This window comes from Erythrolamprus reginae, chromosome 1 (assembly GCF_031021105.1).
Source record: "Erythrolamprus reginae isolate rEryReg1 chromosome 1, rEryReg1.hap1, whole genome shotgun sequence".
NCBI classification, from domain to species: Eukaryota; Metazoa; Chordata; class Lepidosauria; order Squamata; family Dipsadidae; genus Erythrolamprus; species Erythrolamprus reginae.
The window spans coordinates 370,222,733-370,241,911 of NC_091950.1; the positions used below are offsets into that span (position 1 = coordinate 370,222,733).

The 19,179-nt window shown below is 39.1% G+C and overlaps 1 protein-coding gene across 6 annotated transcripts in view; it reads left to right on the forward strand.

The window, feature by feature from the left end:
* Window positions 1-369: 369 nt before the first annotated feature.
* Window positions 370-19,179, forward strand: part of PPM1B (protein phosphatase, Mg2+/Mn2+ dependent 1B) — a 77,406-nt gene continuing 58,596 nt past the window's right edge. For 3 of the 6 annotated variants that reach the window (XM_070734543.1, XM_070734545.1, XM_070734546.1), the window contains exon 1: window positions 719-1,095. The gene's annotated coding sequence lies outside the window, so the exon portion shown is untranslated. The other 3 variants (XM_070734544.1, XM_070734542.1, XM_070734541.1) reach the window with 3 other exon arrangements.

The following is a 19,179-nucleotide window of genomic DNA, read 5'->3' on the forward strand; positions in this document are numbered from 1 at the left end:
TCCTATTGGTTGGCGATGATGTAATGCAGCAGAACATACGGGTCTCTTTCTGTCTGCGCCCCCCCCCCCCCCCGGTTCCTGGTAAGTACATGAGAGAAGGCCGCTCCAGTGTTTAGCCAATCAAAAACAGGAGTCCATTACGGCCTTGGGGAGTGGAGTAGAGAGGGTAACTAGTTCGATTGCTTTTCAAACACCGCCTCGTTCTCATTCCCCTCCACCCCGCCTCATTTGCAGCCCTACCCAATCAGGGTACAATATTGACACTAGCGTCTTCGGCTATTTGAGCAGCTCTTTTAAAGGACACGGAAGCTACGTAAGACGGACGCCTTTCTTAGCCAATTGAATGACGGCAAAATATAAAGGCGGGCCGGGGAGGGGGAAATCAGTGTATGTTTTGTAAGAGAAAGAAGTAGTAGGGAATGGGGCGGGGTGAATAAGTCAATTGGCACTCGTGTGGCACCAATGAAGCTTCATACTCCACAACCATGTAGCTTTCTAGAAGCTACATAGATGAGGGCGGGCACCCGACTTCTATCGACCAATTGATGCGAAGTTGAGAAAGAGACTCGTTAGCCAACGGGCGTTGTTTTATAAATGGCAAATAAATTGACCAATCGCTATTTAGAATGCGAAGTTTGACAGGTGAGGGATCCAATGGAAATGTGGGCGGGGACCCGAGCGTTTGAGTGACCGTCATTGCGACCAGTAAAGGTAAATCTTTTTCTTTTTCTTTTTAAAAAAAAGACCGGTTCGACACTCACTCGCTCTCTCTCCGAGGCTCTGGTAAGGGAGGGGGGCTCTTGTCCCCTCCTCCCACCCGGTGCATTCTGACGTTGCGCGGCAGGGAAGGAGGGAGGGCCTAGTAGCGGCCGCTGGGATACAGGCTTCCAACATGTCTGCGCTGCTGGCTGCGTTTGGATTGCGAGGGCAGAGGCCGACCAAAGGAGAGGCCGCTGCGTGAGGAGGAGAAACGAAGAAGGCGGCGGCGGCGGCGGCGGCAGCGGCTCGAGCTGTAGCCCGACCCGACGCCTAAGTGGGGGGGAGACGGAGGCTCCTTCCGCGGGCGAGCGCGGAGTTTTTAGGCTGCGGCGCCAGGTACAGGCCCGGGCCGGCTCTTTCGGAGGGAAGGGCCGCGGGGCGGGGGGGAGTGGGCGAAGGCTGACGGGCGGGAGAACGAGGCCTTGTCAGGGCGGGAAGACGTTGAGCGCAGCGAGGAAAAAAACAACAACCAACCATCACACAAAACGACGCAGAGCGTGGAAGGAAGAGGGAGGAGGGCGGCCTCGGCCTCCGCTGGCGTTGCGGGCAGCAGCCAACCCCGGGTGGGGAAGGGGGAGAGGGATAAAAGAAAGCGCAATGGCTGAATTTGTATCTGCGCTGTAAGGCCGGGTGGTGGTGGGAGAGATGGAAGTGGTCTTCGGTCGGAAGAGCGGGATGCGGGCGGGCGGGCGCGCTCTGCGGGGCTCCGATCATAAGGCCCCTCGTGGCCGATCGCGGCTCCTCCGCCGGGGGCCTTTGGGTGGGAAGGCAGCAGTTCGGGATGGAAAGGCGGCTTTTTGGAGGGGATGTGGGCTGGATGGGCGAGATCTGCCTTGGGATTCCCTGCCTTGGGATGGGGGAAGGAGGAGAGGCCTGGGGCGGAGTGAGGACTCTTTTCATCCCAAATACATATTAAGGCTTCGTTATTTGGATGTCGGGTCCTCGGAGAGGGGCGGCATACAAGTCTAATAAATAATAATAATAATAAAAGTTATTCCATTAGAAAAAGCAAATAAAGAGAGGCTCAGTAGGGTCTGGCCTCCCGATTTGCTGAGTTGGATAAAATACGCCAACCCTCTGAAATGTAGATTCTCTGCTGGGATTAATAGCAATAGCGTTTACACTTATATACCGCTTCATAGTGCTTTCACAGCCCTCTCTAAGCAGTTTACAGAATCAGCATATTGCCCCCTAACAGTCTGGATCCTCATAATATAGGCTGGGAACTAATGCTTCCAAAAAGGGGACAAACTCCCTGCTGGCCTGAAGGACATATAGACCCCACATTTGCTGGTAATTTTGATGATGGATGCAGTAGACCTTTTGGCGCTTGACTGGAATTCAGATCTGAGGGTTGCTTATGTATTTGCTGAATAATTTACTCTTTATTGATATGCATTACAAAGTGATTTTAAACTTTCCCTCAATGGAGAGCATGTATAATGTAAGCTGTTTTTTAAAAAAATGAAAATCTCTTCCAGTCCCATAAATCATGCTCTGTAGTTGTGTATTGGTATCTATGCCTTCATTTTAAGGGAATACAAGGGGAAGACAATTTTCTTATTTTGCATAATGATTGGGAAAAAAATAAAATGGTGAGTAGAAGGTTGAAGAATAGATTGAAATTAACTTTCCCTTGCTTTGGAAGAACATCTTGAGATTTTATGAAAAAGTATTAATATAAAGATGGAGTTGGAAAATTTGAACTTATTTGTACCTGGTATTTGATAGTTTCAGTGGATGTGTAGTTATTTAATATTGTTATATTGTTACTATTGTTGTGAGCCGCCCGAGTCTGTGGAGGGGCGGCATACAAATCTAATAAATTATTATTATTATTATTAAATTATTATTATTAATAATCAAAGGATTTAGCATTGTTAAGAGGAAATACTATTTGTAAGCTGATTTATTAGATCAATAATTTGAGAATTTTTATTCAAGTCATATGGATTAATGAAATTTATGAGGTATAATTTTTAGTAGAATAAGACAGTTATATACAGAAAATTTAGCTATTTGTAAATATGACTATTTTACATAGCCATGTGTGACTTAGAGTTGCTGTTATCCATATTCATATATTAAACCAGTGAAGTTAATCTGAGTACAACATAGCTTGTTAAATGTGGATTTACAAGATTGCGCTAGATGCATGTAATTTGTGGAAAAAGTGGGATTAAAAGTATTTTAAGAATTTACAGAAATGAATCATCTTTGAAAGCTTGACAGTCTTAGTTTCTTACAGCAGATAACTAGTAAAGCATCATCACTATAGTGGAACCCAATACCTTTCTATATAGAACTTCCCTTTGTATAGTGGTAGTAGTTTTTTTAATGAAGAGGTACAACTTGAATACATAATAGAATGGCTTTTTTTCTCTAACATAATATCTTGAAGTATTAAAATCCTTAAAAGCTAAGATTGGAATCTGTTGCCATCCATAATATCAAAATTATTGTGATTTATCACAGCTGATTAGACAGGAGTTTTCTCTGCCCCCAGTAGGCAGTTTTTATTCTGTCACATTTTGTTCTTTTCTGTACCTCTTAAGATCGTGTTTTCTACTGGTTAGAGTTGTGAAGACTGTACAATAGGTCTCATTTATAATACAGTGGAGGGAATGGAGACATTGCCTAGGGAAAATGATTAATTGTGCTGCCACAACTAATCAACCAAATTGTAAGCTGCTTTGCCCAGTAATCAAATATGAAATACACAGTGTTATAGAATAATTTCTGCAATATCATTTTATACTGGCATCTGATTATTTTGGTAATATAAAGCCTGTGTTAAATTAGAAATATTGCCACAATAGTGGCGACATAATGTTATAAACCAGGAGTGGGGAAAGATGGCCCTTTTATGACTTGTGGTCTTCAACTCCCAGAATTCCTGAGCCAGCGTTTCTGGCTCAGGAATTCTGGGACTTGAAGTCCACAAGTCATAAAAGGACCATCGTTCCCCACCTTTGCTATAAACTGCTAATGTAGAAATTCGGGTACCTTCAGACAATCTTTGTACAGAAAAATTTGAATAGGGAAGGAGGAGGATTCTTTGATGCCTTGTAGTACAAAAATGCTTGGAAATTTTGAATACAAGGTAAATTGATGTTGCATATGATAAAGGTAATAAGCTTAGATGGTACTGCAGGCAATATGTACAGTTCTTAGAGCTAATATGGCCTTTTAATTAGAATCTCATCTTCAGCAGCTTAATGCAGGTTTGGTATACTTTTCAAATCAATGTAATAGAATAATATTTTGTCTTCCTGTGAATTTTATTGCTGTTGTGTACCACAGAAAGCAGGTTTTGAATGTATCAGCTGTGATAGAAATAGCATTTAGGCTAATATACCGCCCCATAGTGCTTCATAGCGCACTCTGGGCAATTTACAATGTAGCAGCAGTATTTACATATTGCCCAGTTATAATGTTCTAACAACTAAAATTGTATAACAGGAATGGTAGCTCACCAAGCTTACCTATATTATCTAGCTGCCAGCTATTGACTCCATCTTAGTTTCCTATCAGTACTACAGTTTTCTAGCTTTAAATGGATAAAAAAGACAATTTTATAAGAAATGTGTAGAAATATTCTAATATTTAATGGTAGGTAGAGCATTGTTGAGTTGGACAGGTGGTCTTAACCCACAATTTACTGGTTATATTTATGTGTATGCCATCTTATTTTTTAAAATCATGTTTATATATTGTCTAAAATTATTAGTGAATTATTATAATAAAGTACCGTACTTTTTAACTGAGGACTTTTAAAACTGGCAATAGTAGTGCAATACTGCTAGAATTTATTAATAAGATGACAGTTGGGATGGATAAAGTGATCCTGTAACGTCCTTGAAGAAAACAATTGCAACTTATGGGCTGGTCCTAACTATGAAATCCTGAATTACTTTTAGACCCAGCACTAAAAATACTTAAGAAAATAAAGCATTTATATTATACTAACTCACAAAAATATCCAAAGCATGTCAGAGGCGTGTTTTTCAGTGGCTACTTTATAACAGTCGAACATCACTTCTCTGGAGTTCTGCCAAAAACCAGATAGTAGCTTGACCATTTAAAGCATATGAATTGTTTATGTTTAGAATGAACTGAAATAGCCAAGAAGCCTGGTGTCAACTTGGCACCAGCTGAATTCTTCCTTAATATTCTCTTATTCCTCAGCTGTGGATTATACCATAGTCTTGCTGTCCCTCCCCCACTTTTTTCTTTAGTATCCAATGTTAAAGGTGAATCTATTTTTAGGATTTTTTCTAATAAATAGTATGCTTTTTCTGAATATCTGAAAAAGGGCACTGTAAATTTTCCAGTAGACACAAACAACTTATACTTTATTATACTAAATTTATACTATTTATGTCTTAATCATTGAAACTTAAAGCAGTGACTGCATTGCATTCATACTTTGTTCCTTTGACTTCTCACATTGTTTTAAAATTAGGAATGAGATTGCAAAGTACCTTGATATTTAATGTTTCTTGCATTATTAATATGAAAAAGTACAATGCAAGAGTTTAATAAGGAGGTTCAGAGTATGAATCTCTAAAGAAAAGTTGCTATATAATAAACATCAAATTTGGTTATGAGCAATACACTTTTCACCATTAGTTTCACTAGATTTCAATAATTAAGACAGATTAATGTCTGCAATTACATGAGAACATTTTAGGCTGTATTTGTGGTCTGCTTATCTCATGTTCCAATTTTAAATTGTCCTGTGAAGAAACTGCACACAGCTAGTTTTTCATGGAGTTAAAGATTAAGATTCTATAATAAGTTTTATAATGAGCTGTTATAGAATAAATCAGTAGTAACACCACTGTTAATATAGTGTATGCCAGAAGTGGTTAACAAGTGAAAGAGGGATAGAAAAGTTTAGTTGGCAAAGAGAGTAAAAAATGAATATAATTTGCTTTTCTTCCATTCAGGAACAATCAGGCTACATATCAGATTTTTTTCCACACCATAAATATTCAGATAGTAGAAAAAATTTAGATAGCAGAAATGAATAGGTGTTGCAGTGGCTACTCAGTTAAGGTTATCACATCATTCCATAATGGATGCTGTTTTAAAGAGTCTTGCTAACTCAGTACAGATGTTACTGCACATAATAGAGAGCTGCAGCATACTTATAAATATATGGAAGTATGCCTGCAGAAATAACTAAATCTTTGTAAGCTGCTTTTAAAGCATATGAATAATTTGCCAGCATCTGGGAGTTCAGAAATAATAGCATTTTTAAAAATTGCATATCTTTTGTAATTTTTGAGCCCAGCTGAAATGTACAATAGGATGGAAGTCTCAAGGTTGAAATCTGAAGAAATTAAATCTCATTCTGTTCTTTGCAAAAGTAATCACTTTTTATTACCTTTAGAGTATTGGGTCCTCTTGAACTTGGGGAATTTATTCTAGGAGCTGCTGAACGTTTCATTTACAAAGGCAAGAATGATACTACATAATTATGAACTAGTCTATAGTATTAATTTTGATGTATAATAGGCATTTCTTTAGCAACTGATTTTATTGGGTGATTTCCTGAACTTCACAGTAACATACAAAATATACCATATATTGTTTCATATATAGTAGCCTTATAGTATTTGTTTCATATGCATTTTAGGTTTTTCTTCCCAGCATACCTTTTTGCTGCCTCACAATCCTTCAATATTATGTAAAATGTTGATTTCATTTTTTTAAATGAGTCTAATATATATTCAGAATTAAATATTAGAATTTAAGTCACTGGTTTTCTATCTACTAATAAACACTTTGTATTTAGATAATTTTGCACATAAGATTTAATAAAATAGCATTCTAACTTTTTCAGAGTTGAGCATAGTATATTGGTTTTGAGGCCACTTATGCTAACTTTGACCTTGAAATATAAAACTAATAAGTCTTATGTTCATAGAAGCTTTGTATTTGTCATTATGTTCTGCCTATTAGAAAAAAGAACGTAAGTGGCCCCGTTCATGCAGCATACTAAGCAGTATTTTACTGTGTTGTGCAGAGAAACCATTCAATTGTGATTCATTCAGTACTTATGGCTTAGTGCATTGTGTCATCCCCTATGATATGCAAGATACACAGTTGACCTATTTTATCAGAATGGGAAATATCCTCACAGATTAACAAAAGTGAAGAAATCCAATCTATATACAGTTTCATCGTATTTCATTATACTACATAAAGACAGAAATAGGAATATCTGTAGAAAATATGTGCATTAATGGGAATTTATAGAATTGGAGATTTATAGAAATGGAAATGAATGTATACACTGTGGAAGATACATATGCAGCGCATTGAAAGGGAATCTGAAAGCAGGGAAAATGCATAGACATGAAAAATATAGGGTGGATACATAATTTTAAAAAATCAGATTTTAAAATTTTAAATAAGATTTTTTTATTTTTATCAAATTAATTTTAATAAAATGCTTTTGGAGTAAAATTCTATTTGAATATTATTTTATATTTAAGATACCTTAATAATTTAGTTTATTCAGCATGAAATGGAGCTTAGTTATGTAGTATGAGGTAAACTTGTTTAATGAATCCAATCTCTGCAAGCTGAGATAACATGCATTGATGCATTCATGAATGCATTGATGCATTCAACGATGGGCTATGAGCCGGAACGCTAAATTGTGCTTGCTGCCGCGACTCGTAAGTTCTTGCAAGACCAGCGCAATTTTGCTGCTGCACCTGTGGAGGTAGCAAAACTGTGCCCGTGTTTCGGCAAGATTTTACCTGCGGCTCCATGCGTGATTTTGCTACCTCCACAGGTGCAGCAGCAAAATCGCGCTGGTCCCACAAGAACTTACGAGCCGTGGTGGCGAGCACAATTTAGCGTTCCGCTCGTAGCCCACTGCTGGATGCATTCACATAATTTCACAACTGTGAGGTAAATTGTAAAACAAAGCTCAGGAATATTCCTTTATCCCATTGTTTTGCAAATCTATGTACACTACAAACTCTCTGATTGAAGGGAAATTCATCTGTACCAGTGAGAAGAAAGGGCAAGCAATACAAATAAAAGTGAAACCTCCTAAGTAGCTTATAAATATAATATTAAAGAATACCTGTAATTTCAGATTCTGTTAGTGGGCATCCACTCACCTACTGACTGCTCTGTCCCTCACCTTGGGTCACTGCTGCATCACCTGCCATCCCATTAAAGTGAATGAGACTATCAGTGAGTCAACAGCAGTCAGAGGAGGAGCTGCTGCGGGACTGAGGTGATAGTTGCTCTTTAAAAATTATGGTTTAAATCGAGTTGATTTAAATCAAGCCTTTTTAATAGTGATATAAATCAACTTGATTTACCATAATTTTAGTAGTCCTAAATGCATGAGTATATAAGATGCACCAAGATTTGAAAGGGGTAAGTAAGAAAACATGTTTTTGTCCTCCCCAGCCCCCAGGAGTATTCTGCAAGCCTCCCAAACCCTCTATGTGCCCTGTTTTTCATAAAAAATGGGCTATTTGTTTTGCAAGAATGGGGCCTTTTTGCTTTCCTGAAACTCCCAGGAGCTCTCTGCAGGCCTCCCAAACTCTCTGTGATAACGTTTTTTGCAAAAACACCCATTTTTCAGAAAAATGGGGCACAAAGAGGATTTGGGAAGCTTGCAGAGTGCTCCTGAGGGCTGGGGGGGGGGAGAAAAAGCAAATACGCTCACATTTTTGCGAAAAACTGCCCATTTTTCACCCAATTCCCCCCCTCAACGATGTTTTTGCCTTCCTTCAGCCCTCAGGAGCACACTGTAGACCAGTGATTTTCAACCCTTTTTGAGCTGCGGCACATTTTTTATATTTACAAAACCATGGGGCACATTGGGGGGGGGGGGGCTAAAAAAAGTGTGAACAAAAAAATTCTCTTCCTTCCTTTCGCTCTATTTCTCTCTCCTTCCCTCTTTCTCTCCCTTCCTCTTTTTTTTCTCTCTCTCTCCGTCCCTCTTTCTTTCTCTCTTCTTTCTTTCCTCTATTTTGCTCTCTTTCTCTCTCCCTCCCTCTATGTCTTTCTCTCTCCCACCTTCCTTCCCTCCCTCCCTCTCTTTCTCACTCTCTCTTTATTTCTTTCTCTCCCGTTCTCTTTCTTTTTGTCTCTCTTGCTTTCTTTCTTTCTCTCTCTCTCTCTCTTGCTTGCTTTCTCTCTCTCTTGCTTGCTTGCTTTCTCTCCCTCTTTCTCTCTCTCTCTCTCTCTCTTTCTTTCTTTCTCTCTCGTTTTCTTTCTCTCTCTCTTGTTTGCTTGTTTTCTCTCCCTCTTGCTCTTTCTTTCTCTCTCTCTTGTTTGCTTGTTTTCTCTCCCTCTTGCTCTTTCTTTCTCTCTCTCTTGTTTTCTTTCTCTCTCTGAGCTTCGTGGCACACCTGACCATGTCTCACGGCACACTAGTGTGCCGCGGCACACTGGTTGAAAAACACTGCTGTAGACCTCCTAAACCCTCTGCACATCCTAATTTTTGCAAAAATGGGATGCTTAAGTGGGGCTTTGGGAGGCCAAAAATGGCTATTTTCGATGTATAAGACAAACTGACATTTCTACCCTCTTTTGGGGGGGGCGGAGGTGTGTCTTATACTCTGAAAAATGTGGTAAATCAAATGCACCTTGGTTTTGAACCAAAAGTTTATATTTTCTCTAATTTGAAAAAAAATCTAAATCTAAAAATGATACTTTGTGTGGAAACAATATGTATTTTAATATATAAATTCTATATTGATAATGATCCATTGGCTTGGATCTTTATATACCAAAAGTTCGTGTTTCCATAGACTGAATGAAAATATTAGAATACTGTATTAAAAGAATTCTGGTTTAGGAGGGAGAAAAACCTTGGGAAGGAGAAGAGAATCAGAAGAAGAAGAGGATGAGCAAGCTTCATTGTGCTTAGTGATGATGGAATGCTTGGAATGGATAGAAATGGGATACTGTACAGAAAGGAGCTTTCCATTTCTAGAACTCTAAATAGTTGGTAGGCATTCCCTTTAAATACACTTTTATTACAGCTCTGTTGTAAAAGTTGTATATTGTGTTACAAAAGTAAATAGCATGTGTGTTCATAGCTACCTATATGTAAACTTTTTCATACTGGTAATCCTTAACTTACGATTAATGGAGCCTTTGAATTTTCATTGTAAGGAATCACAGTTGTATATTGAGGTACCCGTGTGGCTGGACTTGATTTTTCAACTTCTTTGCAGTGGTCATTAAGCAAACATTACTGTTGTTACACAAATCAGTATAGTTCTATGGGTGGTTTGTGTGGAAAACCAGCTGAAAAGACCAGAAACTGGCAAAAAAATTAATAATCATGGTAACCATGAACACTTCAACATATGTAAAACTGAGCCAATTGCCAAGTGTCCAAAATGCTGTCATATGTCTATAGGCATCTGTGCAACTGTTGGAACTCCAGAATCAGGTCATAAGTATATTTTGGTGGGTTTGCATAACTTTGAAAAGCCCCTCAGTAACTGGTCGTTATACCTACCTTTAACTGGTATAAAGACTACCTTTATATTCAAGTTCCAAGTTGCTAAGCCTGAATAATACTGTATTTTCTTAAAAATAATATACAAGACAGAAGAAAATAATGTATTTCTTGTAATTGTTTAACATATTTACATTTAATATAGAAACAGAAAACTGAGGGCAAAAATAACCCCACTGATCCATTGAGTTTGCCTTTAAGGGTATGTTTATTTTTGTTTTGTTTTTAATTTATTATTTTAATTATTTTATCGCTTTTATTTCATGTTGGTTTTTTATGTATTTTTATTTTTTGTCAGATGATAGACATGGGTTCATCTCAAGCATGTTCAACTCAGTTACTGACAATTGACTACCTATTTCTGTAAAATAATATCTAACATTATTTTTGATACATTTTGTTCTTCTGATCTTGCACCATTGTTATTACCTGCTTTGAGATTCACTCAATCTTATATCTCTTTTAAAGTTAAGTCACAATTGGAGACTGTTTTCTAAATAGGCAACTAACTAAAGCCCTATATAGCAGGATTAGGGTCTCCTTTTTCCTGCTGTTGATCTTCTAGTGAAGCATCCCAAACTTTTGTTTGCTTTCACAGCAGCCTGGATGCACTGTTTTCTCATTTTGCAATCATCTGCTATGAGCAAACCTAAATTCCTTTCTTTTGTTCTGTCTTAACACTGGATCTCCAATATTGTACTCTGCCAGAGGATTATTTTCCCCGAATGCATAATCTTGCATTTAAAAACATTGAACTGCAGTTTATACATTTTTGATCAATTTTCCAGCAATGCCAAATTATTTTCCATTGTACAGATACTCCTAAGAAAAATAGCTCCATCACACATTTTTGTATAATTGGCAGAAAGACAAACCTTAATCCTTCTATTCTATCATTTATAAACACATTATAAACAGAATAGGATCTAGGACTGAGCCTTATGGTATACCGCTTACGTCTGGTCTTTGTTCAGACAGTGCCCCGCTAATTATCACACACAGGTCTGCACCAACTTCCTATCCCCTGGATCATCCAGTGGTTAAGCGCTAGTCTCCACAACTTTTTGATAAGCTCATTGCTAAAATCCAGATAGGCTATGTCCAGAGCACCACCTTCATCCCAGTAAAAAAAAAATCAATCAGATTAGTTTGACATGATCTGCCCTCAGTAAAGTCATGTTGCTTTGTCCATCAAGTTGCAATGTAATTTTTTTTAACGAGTGATTCCATTAACTTTACTATTGCAGATGTTAAGTTCATTGGTCTATTGTTTCTAGTCGCCCCGAGTCTACGGAGAGGGGCGGCATACAAATCTAACAAACAAACAAACAAACAAATAAATAAATAGCTTCTTTCCTAGCCCTCTTTTCTGTAAAGGAGTACAAAATTAGTTGTTTGCCAGTCCTAGGGAACTTCACCTGTTAGGAGAGACTGATTAAACTAATCAGTTAATGGTCTAGTAAGCACACCTAGAAGTTCTCTCAGAATACTGAATACCATCTGGACCCATCTGCTACCTCCACTTTTTATACCTAAAAAAAGACTCCCCTCCCCCTTTTTAATAGATTTACCATTTCTTCTTCATTCTGCACTTAAATAGCACTAATAACTTGTTTGTAGTTTCTTGTGTTCCTGTTATATACCTCTCAATCAGCTACATTTCAGCTAATTTTATATCTACTTTTTTCTCCTTTACTATCCTATGTAAATCTGTAAATAAGAGTGGTGTTTTTTTTAATAATGACCCTCAGGTGGAGACTATTTGCATCTAAGATGGCAGATTTTATCAGTGTCCACTGAGCGCTGCTGGTTCCTATCACTCTATGCCATCTTCAAATTTATGTTATAGATAATCTACCATAGTAAGATTTGTCTATTTGAAGTCTATAAAACATTGGTTTTAGTATATGGTGTATTGCCTTTAGTTTTAATGTTAATCCAAAAACATTGGTGATCACTAGAACCTAAACTTCTCTCCACCCTATCCCTATTTGTCAAAACTAATTCTAGAATTTATGGGCATTTTACTAATTGTTTTAGATAGGTACCTTTAATGTCTACAACATATTCCTGCTTCTATTTTTAAGTGCATTTGAAAGATTCCACTTAACATCAGGCATGTTGAAGTCGCTCATGATTATGACTTCTCCTTTCATTGCCATCTGGATTCTCTCCTCAACCAGAATGGTCTCATAATCCTTGGACTGTCCTGGGGGTCTGTATGTGACATCAATTCACCATTTCATGTTTTAATGATCTCAACTTGTCTTGTGAGGGCTGCACATTATAATGTGATCTAAAAATGCTTGGTTAAATAAAATCATAACATAAATTTGTTGATTTTACCTCATAGAGAAAAGAAAACTTCCCCCACAACGAATAAATAGAAAGCCCAGACAAAATCATGTGTACAGGTAGTTCTTGATTTCCACCATTCATTTAATGACTTCAGAATTATGGAAAAAGTGAAAGTCTTAACCAATGTCCGCAATGACTTAAGACAGAAATTCTGCTTCCAGTCATGATTGTGAATCGAGGATTATCTATACATGGAATTCAGAATTATAGTCATAAGTTCTTGCAGTCGTAAATCGAGCATCATGTGACTAGATTTGAAGTTACAATCGTTTTTAACAATGGTTGTTAAGCAAATACTGCAGTTATTAGTTGAATGCTACCTTAAGCAAATCCATTTTACTCAATGGATGATGTGTTTTTTTTCATATGAAGTTATTGTCATGACAGACACTGGAAACAGCAATAAAGGTGAGCTATTGCCAAGCACCTAGAATGTGATGCATGATTTGCAGGAGTGTATGTGTGGCCATCATAACTCTGAAAACAGATTGGAAATAGTTCTGGGGACATCCATTATAACTTGAAATGGTCATTAAGTGATCAATTGGGACTAACTGTAATGCTAAAGTTGTTAAATTCAAAATTGCCAACTTCAACTGAAACCAATGAAGATGCCCTACTGTGCATCTGTACAGGTGATCACTTAGTAATATGTATTCATAATGTATGCAAATAGATACCTTCAAAAAATAAATGTGTTTATATAGACTTTTATGCCACTAAAGTCATATGACTTTGAAGTTAAATAACAGTTAAATATGTAGGATATATACAGTAATTCAACAGTAATACAAATAGTTAAAATCAACAGTCATAATTAACTGGTGCAGTATATAAAATAACCTTTGATAGTATTTATATCCTAACTAGTTAAAAAGAACATTTCTCTTAACCTGCCTCAAAAAAGGAAAATGTCTCTTGATAGTGAGGAATTACATTTTCCTCCTGGGTCTGTTCTGCTGGTAGTTGGAAAAGGCAGTGACACTTTGACACTAAGACAGATAGGACTTTAAAGCAGGGGTCACCAACCTTTTGGATCCTAGGGACCACTAAATTCATAATTTTAAATCCCATGGACCATTAATATGATCTGCCTAATGAATGGCTGGGTGGGCAAGGCAAGGTGGTCATGTGACTGGGCGGGCATGGGCAACTCAATGTCAGTCATCTGGAGGGGTGCCTTGCCAGCCTCTACTCGCCAATCCTCGCCTGCCCGTCTAGGCTCCATAGGCCCCCAGCAGGAAGTAGTTGCTGGAGCTAAATAGTCACCAGTGAGAAAGAGTTGGCAAAACACCTGGCTCAGTTCAAATTGGATCTCACAGAGAAAGAGGCTCAGCAGAAGCACCTCACTGAGGACTGAGCATAGGCTTCCCAAGCAGAGGAAAAACCTGCAGGAATGCAAGGCCAGGTGCCAGCACCCAGAGAGGCTCAGGGGGCTGAGATGATCAGCCAGTTCCAGTTCATGATGCAGTCCCACTGGAACAAGGCCACTTGGCTGTTTTCCACCAGTGGCACTTCCCTCCAACCTTGGCCCAAAGCCCTGCACCAGGAGACCTCGAGTCAGAATTTCTGTACCCCTCCAACCAGCACAAAAAGACCCAGAAAGGGAAGACATTCTGCAGCAACACAAACATTCAATGCAATTATCCAGCCCAGGAGCTGTAGTTTGAGGATCCCTGATTTAGTGCAATATAAAAAAATGCAAATAATTTTTTCTGCGGACCACCAAAATTTTCTCGTAGACCACCAGTTGGTAACCGCTGTTTTAAAGATTAATGCTAACACTTTAAAATGCACTTGGAAGTTTACTAGTGGTCCTGATAAGACCTGCATCACACATGTAATGTGCTTGTGACCTCTAGTACTAGTTAAGGTACACAGTCTGGAGGAAAAACAGCAAGAAACATGGGGAGAAGAGAAGTGCACTGAGGAGGAGGGGAAAAAAGGAAAACAGGAATAAAAATGGATGTAGATGACATGAGGGAAAAAGTTAAATGAATTGGGAAGAGAAGCCTTGTTTAAATATTATAGAAGTTTAAAATAATTAGGCAAACCCTCCCAAGCAGCTATATATTTTCCGAGCCACAGATCTAAAAGCGGGAAGAACTTTTATTTTACTCCAAATTCTTAACATTCTTGTCTTTGGTCTATATTTCTAATGGATGAGCAAGCTTTATGAAAATTCATTATTTTAAGTCCTTGTATTACATTTACGAGTAAATTACTGTGATACTCCTTGCTTCTTAAAATTCCACTATAATGTGCGGCCTTAATTAAAAATTCCTGGTTGTTTATCTTGGCACTATAGTGTCACATTGTGAATACCTGTTAGTGTCATTATCACATTTTTAAAATATTACTTTCTGTAGATCTGATGCTCCCTTCACGTCCTACTAGCATAACTGTTTGGAATTATCAAGCTCAAGAGCTAGTAAACTGATAACATCTCTGAGGGAAATGGGTGGTTTAGAAATTCAATAGATGGATGAATAAATTCTTTAAAATCTTTTTTGATTTTGTTAAAAATAAGAATGTATTCTATTTTTATGTTAATTCCTCTGTGATGTATTATGCACTAATTGTATAATTTTTGCAGCTTCTTTACTTGTAAATAGTACTGATCTTTCTTTCTTGGAAAAATGTCCTTCAAGCCAAGCCCAAAACTTATGATGGTATAGATATTACTGTATCATTTTCTTTGAATTAATATGGTAGTGATTTACCTTTTTTGCAGATATTTGTTTTGATTTATCACTCTAACCTGAAGAGCTTTCCTGGGTTTGCTAAGGACATAGAGGTAAAATGTAATAAATGATAAATGGTATACTCCCTTAGAAATGAGGTTTTGTCTTTTTTGAGATGGCAAAGGTTGGGTAGATGCATCCTTGTTGAAATAGCTATATAGGTTTGTTTAGTTTCCGTTGGAAATGACAAAGGCACTGAAAAAAGTGACTTGTGACCATTTTTCACATTTGTGACTGTTGTGGCATCCCCATGATCACAGGATCAAAATTCAGATGCTTGGCAACTGTCTCATATTTATGACAGTTGCAGTGCCCTGGGATCATGTGTTCCCTTTTGCAACCCTCTGACAAGCAAAGTGAATGGGTAAGTCAGATTCACTTAACAATTGTGTTACTAAATTAACAACTGCAATGTTTCACTTACCAACTATGGCAAGAGATGTCATAAAATTGGGAAAAATTCATTTAACAAATGTTTCACTTAGCAACATAAATTTTTGGCTCAATTGTGATTGTACATTAAAGACTATCTGTACAATATTTCTCAGCCTAGTAATGGGAAAAAGTGGTAAAAATATTTCCTTCGTATGTTATTTTTCTGTTTTGGACTAAAATACATATGTAATATATTGGTTGAAATGTACAAAAAAGCATGCATAGATTTAATTTAAGCTCTTGAATCTTCTCCAGGTGGTCAGAATTAACTTTCCTAATTGGTTTTTTAGAGATTCCCCCTTCCCCCGAAGAATGAATTGAAATATCTGAAGAAAATATTATTAATATTAAAAGTAGCATGCTTATATTAGACCTCTGGATCTGCTGTCATAAGAATGTCCAGTCTGACCCCATTAAATGAAGGATTGTCTGAATAGCTTTTTCTGCAGGGTACTCTTGAATCTTTTTGGTTCAAGGTTATACCCAAACTATATTAAGTGCCAAGGACTTTAGGACTTAAAAGACTATGAAATGAATGGTAACAGCCATTAACATTAATAGAACAATTAGTGCTGGGCACGGGAGAGCAAATTAAAAGAGCTGGAGTACTTCTATTAACTTTGTTTTAAAATCTCAGCCAAGTAGGCAGAATCATAATTTTTAAGATTGTCTTCTTAGAGGTATGCTTTCTATAACTTTATTAGGTTTCTAAATTCTCTCTCTCTGTGTGTGTGTGTGTGTGTCTGTGCGACGCACACCCCCTCAAAACAAATTAAGTGCATTCTCATTTGCATGGCCACAACTCCATAAACAGGTGTGGATGCAGGCACCACTGAATGGTTGACTGCTGAGCCAGTCTGCATGTACATTTTCTTGTATAGTGCCTTGAGACTCCAGGCATGGGTATCACTCTTGTCCTATAGCTCTATAGACTGGGTCTAAACTGAGGTCTTGCTCTCTGCTGACACTCCCCAGTTCAACTCAGTCTATAGCTCTGCCAAAATATCAGCTTTTGGTTTGCTAGTAATTTGGAAGAGAGGAAGATTACAGTGTGAAGAGCATTAGGCTCAATCCCTCTGTCACTGGTATTTCAGGAAAGAGAGACCAGGTATTACATAGTGTCTGCAGTTTGTTCATATGCACACAGAGAGATGGTTGAAAGAGCTCAGGCGAGCAGGGATAGCAGTCACGGCTCCAAGCATGGATCCTCTAAATCTAAGAGTGGGGCCAGGGGAGCAGCAGCCACGACAAAATCCAAGGCTATCCCCAACAAGAAACCTTCTAAGGCCTAGGAGAAGGCAGAGTGGAGGCTTCAAAGGGCCTTGGAGAAGCAGGTGGAAAAAGGGGCAAAAGCAGCAGAGAAAAGGAAGCGCCTAAGTCCCCTGGGAGAAAGGGAAGTTAGGGCTGGCCCTGATATAAGCCAGATACGGAGTCTTATAATCCCAGCAACAAATGTACAGGCAGATTGGCTCAGTGGGACCACGGTCAACCATTCGGAGTGGCGCCTACATCCAGACCTATTCAGTTAGTTGTCAAAATGGTTCGGAATTCTGGTCCTGGAGCTGTTCGCTACTCCATTAAACAGTTATTTGCTGAGATTTTACTCCAGGTTTACAACACTGGAAGTGGAGGAGACCAATGCACTCCGCACTCCATGGACTCAAGGTCTCTTATACACCTTTCCCCCTCTTCCCCTGATCCCAGGGGTAATCAAGAGGGTGTTGGTGGTGAAGACAAAAGTATTGCTCCTGGCTCCACAATGGCTCCAGTTGACCGTATGGCATTTGAGTGGAGGGTTCTAAGACAGGGAAAGTTCTCTACCAGAGTGATCCAGACAGTCCAGACCTGTAGGAGGCCATCAACCAACACAATCTGTGATGACAGAAGATCTTCTCTAGTTGATGCTCCAAGGACAACATTAATCCTACCTCTGTATCCACTGCCCAGATCCTGGAATTCCTTCAGGACAGGCTGGACAGGGGCCTATCCCCCAACACCATGCACAGACAGGTGGCAGTTCTGTCATTGGTGTTGTCATATGGGGATCTGGAGGCCCTCATACAACAACCTATTGTACCCAGCTTGATTAAGGTGGTAACCAACTTAAAGCCTCCAGTGGTAAGCAGATATCATACCTGGAACTTGCCTAAGGTCCTTCAGGCAATCTCCTTGGCTCCCTTTGAGGTGTTTTGGACAGCCAGACTGCATTTTCTCACCTGCAAGATAGCCTTCCTTGTGGCTATTACCTCGGCTAGACAAATTTCAGAGCTGGAGATCCTCTGCATAAGTGGGGGACCTCTGTATTCTACTCAAACGGTGGTTCTGTGGCTGGATCCCTCCTTTCACAGGGCATAGGAAATCATTTTGCCAGGCTTCTGCCTGGGCTTGACTGTGCGCTGGAAAAGAAGTGGCATATCTTGGACGTCAGGAGGGCTTTCCGCATCTACATCAGAAGAACAGCTCTTTTCAGGAAAACAGAGTCTCTATTCATGTCATTCCAGCCTTCTGTGTTGGGTAACAATGTCACAGCATCGACAGTGAGTCAGTGGATAAGAGCATGCATCGCCAAAGCATATGAGCTTCATGCTCTTCCATTGCCCCAGCAAGTGGTGGCTCACTTTACCAGGAATGTGGCTACTATGGCAACATGGGCCTCTCTCAAAGAAGTCTGTAGGGCAGCGACTTGGTCCTCACCATCCCTGTTCATCAGACTGCAAGCTGAACACTTTCACTTCGGCTGAAGTGGCCTTCAGCAGATGGGTTCTCTAAAAAGTACACTCCAACCTGGAGACTTGGAACCAGACCACAGCCAACCCTTAGGACAAGCTGGCTTTGGTATGTCCCATTCTTTGGATTTTCTGTTCAGTGCACTTGAGAAGGAGTGTTGGTATTACCTGATACGCTCCTTCTCATTGTGCTGAGAGAGAATCCAACCCCATCCTGGCGACCATTTGGTCCAAAGTCCAGGAGTAGATAACAGGATCAGTAATGCATCATGTCAACTGCTATGTCTTCATCAAAACGGGGACAGTCAAGAGAAGCATGGCTGCAAAGTTTAAAATGACCCAGTCTCTGGATTCTCTCTCAGCACACCAAGAAGAAGTGTATCAGGTAAGACCAATGCCCCATATATATATTATTTTACTTTCCTGGGCTCCAAAATCACCACAGATGGGAACTACAGCCAAGAAATTAAAGGACGCTTGCTTCTGAGGAGGAAAGCTATGGCAAATCTAGACAGCATGCTAAAAAGTGAGACATCGCCCTGCCAACAAAAATGCTATAGTCAAGGCTATGGTTTTCCCAGTTGCAATGTATGGATATGAAAGTTGGGCCCATAAGAAAGGCTGAGCGCCAAAGAATTGAGGC